The 9196-nt window shown below is 37.3% G+C and overlaps 1 pseudogene; it reads right to left on the bottom strand.

Annotated features, from left to right (window-relative positions):
• Positions 1-613: 613 nt before the first annotated feature.
• On the bottom strand, positions 614-2793 carry LOC113748736 (annotated as a pseudogene).
• Positions 2794-9196: the final 6403 nt, after the last annotated feature.

Here is a 9196-nt window from a genome sequence, read left to right as displayed (position 1 = left end):
AAGGTTATGAGTAGGAACATTAAACGATCTAGGAATCCATGAAACTTCCCAATAAATGAAATCTTGACATAAGATAATACCATCGTCAACCAACAAACCATATAATGAATCATCAGATTCCAAATGGTCCAACATTTTGATGACCTTTTGTGAATCTCCTTTCAAAACAATTTTATTGAAACCCAAATCATGTAGTAATTGAACAACATATTTGCCCGCATATGATTCAACTACATTTGGTTCCAATATCCCAAGAATTTTTTTGGAAAGTCCAGCAATGAAATTTCTAAGTACAAGATACTTAGAAGTTCAACAGCAATTAAATGCACTGGGAGTTTCTCCAGCTACAGTGTAATCTGATGTAAGCTCAAATACCATTGGAAAAGTTGTACCAAATATAAAGAGCATAAGTTGATTATTATGGAAATTTTACTAGACGAATTGATAACAATTAATAATTTGTACCATTAACTTGTAGAAACTGGGAATCTGGCACAAACTTTTTGAAAAGAATTATACATGTGGTCAAGGCTGTGCCCGTTATTTTTGCTGCAACCGGTAAAATGAAAACATCAAATACACAATTCAGTCCCTTCTATGAAAATGTTCATAGTTAATTTCCATGAGGTTGGAGGCAAACCGGTAGACCCTTGACGGGCACAGGAGATGAATGGATCACTGTCTTTTCATCTGGGATCAATTTTTCCAGCTTGAAGCTTCTCACCACATTGTACATGAAAACCAGGACTTCCAATCGAGCATACTCCTTCCCAGGGCACATTCGTGGTCCTCCCCCGAAAGGCACAAAAGTATATGGTTCTGGACCACTTCCCTCAAACCTTGATGGATCAAACTTTTCAGGGTCGGGAAAATACTTGGGATTCTTGTGTGTTGTGTGTACAATCCAAAACGTCTGCAAATTTGTGCATTTATAACACATAGTTAAGATTAACGGAAAGGAACAAATATGTGTGTTGTGATTGAAGCACAAACAAAATTTTGCTTTTATTAGTAAGCTTTGATGATTCAGTCCTTATTAGGCATCAAAATCTCAAAGTCAGCATTGTCCATAGCCAATTACGCAATACCACGTTAAGAAAACGGTGAATTTGTCACTTAAGATTTTGCTTTAATGTCTATATACATACCTTCCATCCCTTTGGAATAGTAAAACCAGCGTAGGTGAAATCCGTGACTGATTCTCTGAAGGCTCCCTGAGCAGGTGGCGTGACACGAAGTCATTCACGGGCAACATTCCAGGAGTACTTCATCTTTTCAATGTCCTTCCAACTCAGCAAATCATTTGGCCCTTTTGTCTTTGCAATTGCCATCATCTCTGTGATCATCAAGCAAAATAGTCATGTGAATAAATAGTTTTAAGTAAATCATATATATTGACCAAATAAATAGTCATGGGAACAAATTTCTGCTTGATACCTCTGTAGACTTCGTTGTAAATGTGTGGAAACTCAGCAAGGTGTTTCAAGACAAAGGTAACTGAAGTGCTGGTGGTCTTGTAGCTAGCCACAAGTAAACCAATTATGTTGTTTGAGATCTCCATTTCACTCATGAACTGGCCATCTTCATCAGTAACAAGAAGCATTCGTGACAAAAGATCGCATCCTGCTGTTTCTTTGCTTTGCATTAGCTCATTTCTTCTATTCCTGATGATCTTCAGTAGCTCCTCACGAACCGTCTTTCCACCTTTGATTGCACCGTTGTAAGCCGTGCCAGGCAAATCAATTGGCACAGAGAACATCCCATTAGTAACAAGATGGAAGGGATCGGCCAACCTTTTAATGTGGTCTAGATCTTCAATACTCATGAACAATCGACAAGCCAAATCGAAAGTGTATTTTTTCTATAGAGGGAACACTTTTACTTCACTATTTGGAAACCATTCTTTTTCAATGTGTTCGCGAGCCATAGCATCCATGACGGGAATGTACTGTTTCAGAGCTTCAGGCTTGAGAATATCGTGCATAAAACTACGCTTCAGAGCATGGTTCAAAGTCGCGGTTGCGGTCGTGGCCCGGAACGTTCCACATCGGTCTCGACATATCGGTCGTGGTCTCTGTGAGACGCAAATTTTAAAGTATTTAATATTCTAAAAATTGTTAATAATATAAAAAAAGTATGCTAAACAAAAATAATAAAAAATAGCAAAAGAAATGGCCGAGTCAATCCGTCGCGGTGTAACTCGGCCGATTTCTTGTCCTGACTCGGGATAACTCGGAGTGATTCGGTGTGACTCGGCCGAGTCAATCCGTCGCTGTGACGTCTCGGCCGATTTCTCGGTGAGTCAAGTATCTCGGTATCGTTTCGTCACGGTATCGTATCGGTAGGGGCCGAGACGGTGACGACTCGGTCGAGTCATCTCGGTCTCAGCCGAGACTTCGAACCATGCTTCAGAGTTGATACCTCCTTCAAGGAATTTTCAACAAATTCAGGGAAGAGCAAAGCTTTCTTCATGGATTGAGGCCACCATGAGGTTAGAAGTTTGTTCATGTTGGTGAACAGAAATTTGTTCCCTTGTGCACCACAAAATATTGCCATTCTTTCTCCCATCAAAGAGGTCCGAAATACCTCTGGTGAGCACTTCTCCATTCTGTCTTTTACGAATTTCTGACTACCTAACAAGGCAAACGGTATATTTTCTCCCAGCATTGGCCATCCGGATGATCCAAGGGGAAGATTCACCCTACCAGAACCGCGCTTGCGAAGGAAGAAAACGAGACCGATAGATAGAGGGAACAGCACAAGAGGCAAAAGGTATTGGACCAAGGTCTCCATTGATTCCTCCTTGGTGCTAAAACTGAAAGAGGCTATATGGTAGTAGATGACTGAAATGATGAAGTAAGCTAGACTACTTATAGCAGATGAAGGACTAGAAATTATCCTTTGCCGGCATTCAGGAATATTATAAGAACACGAGTCAGCAATAGTGTACTAGAATACAATATTAGGAATCAAGGACTAAAATAATACTGGACTGCAACAACCATGCATTATAAGAACATTAGTCAGCAGAAGTATAATAAGAAAACTATCGCTTGCTCTGATAGGAGAAATTGTACCTTCTGAATTCGGATATTGATTTTGGGACATAACTTATAATGAGTAACAAAATTTATTCTCTTTATGTATATTATTGTCTTAGTGTACAGATCTATCATATAATAGTTCTTAAATTATATGGTGCAATTCGCATCAGTATTGGCAAAAGTCCACTTGTCTGGTTATTTTAGTTGGTGTATATTATTAATGACTTGGTATATATTCATATAAATTTTTATGTGTGTTATGAAATAATTACAAGATGTGGATGTCCGTTTGTATTCTCAAGAAGATAGATACATGTATTCTCCTTAAATTCATTGGTACATTGGATGAACCCATTTATGGATGTACTTGAAGTACTAAATTCATGTATTAGTATTTCATAGGGTTCATGTACCTTGATCTTGGATCACCTATATATAGGGGTGAATCCTACTTCATTTGTAACCTTGGAACCTGGAAGTACTTTGATCAGTGAATATAATAATACTATAGTTCTCTCCTCTCTTCTCACTCTACTATTTCAATCCCTACTTTTGGTAGTTTATTTTATTAGTTTCACAACACGTTATCAGCACGAGCCTCTACCTTGAGCGAAGGAAAAGTACGAGTCTTTACTTCTGAGCAAAAGGTGAAAACGGAGCCTCTACCTAAAGCGAAAGCGAAACACGAGACTCTGTTAGGATTTTACTTTGTCAAATCAACTATTGGGCATTTTCTTGGGAAAACCCTTGATGAACTATTGAGGTAAGTTTCTTACCCATAAACTTATTTCAATTTCTTATGGCTAACATTTGAATGATCGCAAAATACAAGTGCCTACTGTTGAGCAACTACTAAACACAAACATATACTATTTGCCATCTTTGAGGTAATATTTCTTCTTTCAATTCTTTTTATTTATCTTTATTATCATGAGAATGATTTGTTATAGATTCTTACACCCTGATGCAATGAGTTTTGGAGATGCTATTGTAGTATATTAATTATGCTTGTGAATCCTCTTGTTCTTTGAAATACTTAAATGATAAAGATTCGACCACCTAAAGTTGGTCGTTCTTCTAAAGGCCCGATATGATTGGCTTCTCTTATGACTACAAGATTTCAAATCTGTCAACGAATATAATTCAGCCATATTCAGAATTACTTCTCAATTATCATTGTGTTGCGAAAAAGTCACTGATGAAAATATGTTAGAGAAGACATTCTCGACTTTTCATGTCTCTAATATGCTCCTGCAGCAGTAAACAAGAAGTATTCTGAACTTATTGCATGTCTCCTCTTAGCTAAACAAAACAATGAATTATTGAAAAATCATGAGTCCCGACCAACTGGTGATAGTCCATTCCCTGAAGTGAATGCGACTCAACCTCAAAATTCTGGTCGTAGTCGCGGATGTAGCCGTAGATGTGGTCGAGGTGGCCGAGGACGTAGTCGTGATCGAGGACGCGGACGTGACATATTTGTATCTTATGACAATAATCATGGCAAGCAACAATATATTCCCCAGAAGTGGGATAATAACAATGATCAGAAAAATGCTATCGGTGTGACATGGAAGGTCATTGGTCCCATACTTGTCGTACGACTGACCACCTTATTGACCTTTATCAAACATCTGAAGATGCAAAATGATCATATATTAAATATTTGTCCAGATATTTGATATATTGTTAGTCTTGCATATTTTATCAATTTACTTTGCATATATCTATTCTCGCATTTTTTATTAATGTTTGTTTATTTTCTTCCTGAAAAAGAAATGGATGCCAAACATTTGAGACTATCTAATGGTGATGATAACATTTGTCTCATTGATAGTGTTTCTACGCACACTCTATTGAAAAATAAAAGATATTTTTCTTCTTTGGAGATGGGAGAGACAAATGTTAATACCATCAGTGGTAGTGCAAAATTACTTAAGGGCTCCGGAAGAGCCATTCTATTTCTCCCTGAAGGAACTAAAATTGTCATAAATATTACACTACTCTCTCCCAAGTCTTGAAGAAATTTATTAAAGATATCCATCGAGATGGATATCAAATTGAGACACTGAATGAGATAATAAAGATCAAGTGAGATAAATGTTGATTATATCATAATAATCATTCGAGAGAGTAATGGTTATCGATATAGTTGTCTTTATTCTCATTTGATTTATAATCATCACCTACAGTAAACCAGAAGTTTACTGATCCCAATGAATATATGATTTGGCAAAAGTGAGAATATTTGAATGTCGACAAGTATTTATACATATCCCCTTTATATTATACATGGCTCCAAAAGAAATTTATGTCGGGTATGCATCACCTTTTACGATTAAATATCGTAAAATATTGATAAGTGATCTATCCCGACATTAGAGGGAGGAAAAGATCAACCGAAAGGAAATCATCTGAAAAATTAGATTTCCTCGATCCTCATACAAAATAATGTGAACTAGAAGTTCAAGAAATTCTTCATTTGAAGAAAGTTATATTTATCAACCCAGAAGAGTCATTAAATCAACTATTCCTGCAGGAAATACTCTTGTTAAAATTAATGTCCCTGAAGGACATGCACAAGTGCTACAAATAATGGCCGGCCTATCTATATAAGGTATAAATTGATTTCAAATATTTTCGGAGATAAAATAAATGTCATGACAAAATTTAACCTCCTGAAGAGGTCGCTCCTGAAGAGCCAACTCCTGAAGAGAATGAAATTATAGAAAATTTAATTGGAGCCTAATGAAATGTAGGACTTGATATTATAAAAGTTTATGAGGATCATGCATCTAGATCGGTTGATGAATGTCGGCATAGAAATGATTGGCCAAAATGGAAAGATGCGATACAATCTGAATTAGATTCACTGGTTAAAAGGAAAGTTTTTGGATCTGTAGTCCAAACACCTGAAAGTGTAAAGCCAGTTGGATATAAATGGATAATTATGAGATATAAAGCAAGACTTGTAGCCCAAGGTTTTTCACAAAGGCCTGGATTTGATTATGATGAAACGTATTCACCTGTAGTGGATACTGTTATTCTTGATTTTGATGATCACAAAAGCACTTTGAAATGTTTATCTAATTCTCTTCAAATATAAGTGTTTTGCTTTTTAGAGAATCAGGTACAAAGGTGTCAAAAAAATAAAATCAACCAAAAGAAGAAGCAAAAACAGGGCACTCATGTCGGACGTCCGAAAGGAAGCTGTAGGACGTCCGAAAGAATGAAGAACATCAAGAAGGAAACTCTGTCGGATGCTCGTGAGGAAGCATCGGACGTCCGGAAGGATCAGACGCACTCCTCGGACGCACATCGATCGTGTCGGACGTCCTAAAAATTTCGCAGAGCTTTGATAACTCTCTGGACGACGTTCGGACGCAGAAGCTGTCGGACGATAAAATCCCATCGGACGTCCGAACAACAACTTGACTAATTTTCGGACGATGGGATCGGACGATGACTAAGCTGTCGGACGTCCGACAGCCCCAACGGCTAGCTGACTCTTCATCTGCCTTCTATCTGTTGGAAGCATTAATGAAACCCATTTTTGGTTCCCTTTAAATACAAACGATTCTGAATCAGACAGCAACTTTTACACACTTTGACTACAAGATCTAAAGAGATATTTTAGCTAGAAAATAGTCTCCCAAGCAAGATTTGTTCTCCTAGTGGTGTGAAATTCTTGTAAACTCTTCTCTTGTGTTTGAAATTTTCAATAATGTAGCTTTGTTGAGGGTTATCTGAGTGATAGTAAAACTTCCTAACTTGACTAAGTGAGGCTTGGGGCAAGGAGGAAGTGATCCCTCCATTGTACATTGAGTTGATTATTGTTCATCAAAGAGAAGGTGCTCATCTTTGTGATTGGTCTTCAAGTTTGAGGAAAGCTTGGTAGACAATCGGTTTGATACTCTATCTTATTCTTTTTGTTTAATAAAATTCTCATTGCTTATATATATCCTTATTTCTGATCAACATTGTTCTATTCTTTAAAATTACTTGATTGATCTCTACTAGAAAAGAAGGTAAATTTTTATTAAGTAAAAAGTGCATAAACTCAATTAAGTTTTTAATCAACCTAATTCACCCCCCTCTTAGGTTGTCTTTGGGCCTTACAATTGGTATCAGAGTTTGGTCTCCTAGAGATTAAGCTCAAGCGGCTTGGAGTAAAGATGACAACTAATCATGCCATGTTTGTTGAGGGGCAATCTGTCACTAGGCCTCCCATGTTTAATGGTTCTAATTATGTTAGTTGGAAAGAAAGAATGATTATCTTTTTGCAATCCATTGATATTGAGTTATGATTTATTGTGAATGAAGGACCGCATGATGCTAACATTCTTGATGCAGATACAGGTTTGTTTCGGCCTAAAACAAGAGCTGAGTTGAATGCTCAAGATAGAACCAATCTCACTTTGAATGCCAAAACCATGAATGTTCTTTATAGTGCCTTAGACTCAAATGAATCAATTAGAGTAAAAGGATGTAAATCTGCTAAAGAAATGTGGGATAAGCTAAGAGAAATTCATGAGGGTAGTGACAACGTGAGAGAACAGAAAAAATCTATCTTGGTCACAAAGTATGAATCATTTAAAATAGAACCCCTTGAGAATATTGACAAAATGTATTGCAGGTTCAATGACTTGATCAAAGATCTCGAGGTGTTGGGCAAAGAGTACACCTTGGGAGAGAAAAACAGGAAAATTCTCAATGCGTTGGGCAAAGAATGGGAAAGTAAAGTGACTGCAATAGAGGAGGCTAAGGATTTGAATTCTGTGCCTATTGAATCTCTAATTAACTCACTATCCTTCTATGAGTTGAAGTTGAAAACTAAAGTGCAGGAGGAAGAGGACGCGAGAGCTAAGAGAAACATAGCTCTGAAGGCAGCTCAAGATGAAGATGATCCAGCTCAGTTGGATGATGAAGACTCGGATGGTGATGACAACGATCTTGCTCTCATCACAAAAAGTTTCAAGAGAATCTTGAATAAAAGAAAGTTTAGAAGGGGAGGACCTAGCAATCAATTCCAGAATCAGTCTTCAAACGCAAGGAACAAAGGAAAACAAGAATTCAACAAGAAACAATTGGACAAATACTACGAATGTGGACAGCCTGGACACTACGCAAACGAATGCTCCCTGAAGAAAAAGAAAGATGGAAAAGCTGATCGAAAGCCAAGGTTCAACAACTTCCAGATTACATGGCATGAATGTAACTCCGAAGGCGAAGTTGAAGAAGAAGAAGAATCAGCTCAAATGTCCTTCATGGCTATTGGAGATAATGAGGTAACTTCCATACACTCTCAATCTAATAGTGATGATGAAGATGATGATGAACTTGAATCCTTTGTGGAAAAATTGCATAATGCCTTGAAAGAATCTTGTGATAAAAACAAGCAGCTAAAACAGAAAATTGTCTTTCTCATTCAAGAAAATGCAAGTCTTTTTCAACAAAATAAACAACTAAAAGCTGACAATGATTGTCTTGTAAGAGCCGGATTTGATGTTCAAAATGAACTTGATAGAAAGACAAGTGTTTGTGAAATGCTAAAGAAAAGACATGGTGACTTGAATAAAAGGATGGACAGTTTGGATGAAACTTTAAAAGCTAGAAAATAAGATTATCTCAAAAAGAACATGTCAACCACCTCTCTTACTGCTCATGAAAGAACATTAGCACACAACAAAAATGCATATGGTTTCACAACATATAGAAGGAGTGGATTGAGATTTATCAAATCATTACATGTTAAAGACTCTTACATTATGTGTAGTTTATGTTGTCAAAAAGGGCATTTGAAAGGAGATTGTTATGTGAAAAGAAATCTGAACAAAGGAATGAGATGCATGTGGTTAGTTAGACACAATTCTAACTATTGTGGACACTTTCCTTTTTGCCGAACCTATATACCATTCCATCCTCCACTCCAATTACCCCGACTCTTCCCACGGTTGGCTAACCTCCACTACTTATACCAACTACAACATTCCACTCCATTCCCTTACCTCATTAATATCGACCGTGAGAGAGTGAGAGGGAGAGCCGAGCCCCATTTCCTTTTCTGATCAGAAGTGAGCAAGAAAAGAGAGTCGCAATTTGCGAGCTGCAACATTTCAGTTCTGACCGAGAGAGTGAGCTGCATCACTTTC

Source organism: Coffea eugenioides, chromosome 10 (assembly GCF_003713205.1).
Source record: "Coffea eugenioides isolate CCC68of chromosome 10, Ceug_1.0, whole genome shotgun sequence".
In the NCBI taxonomy this organism is placed as follows: Eukaryota; Viridiplantae; Streptophyta; class Magnoliopsida; order Gentianales; family Rubiaceae; genus Coffea; species Coffea eugenioides.
This window is presented reverse-complemented; position numbering and strand designations above follow the sequence as displayed.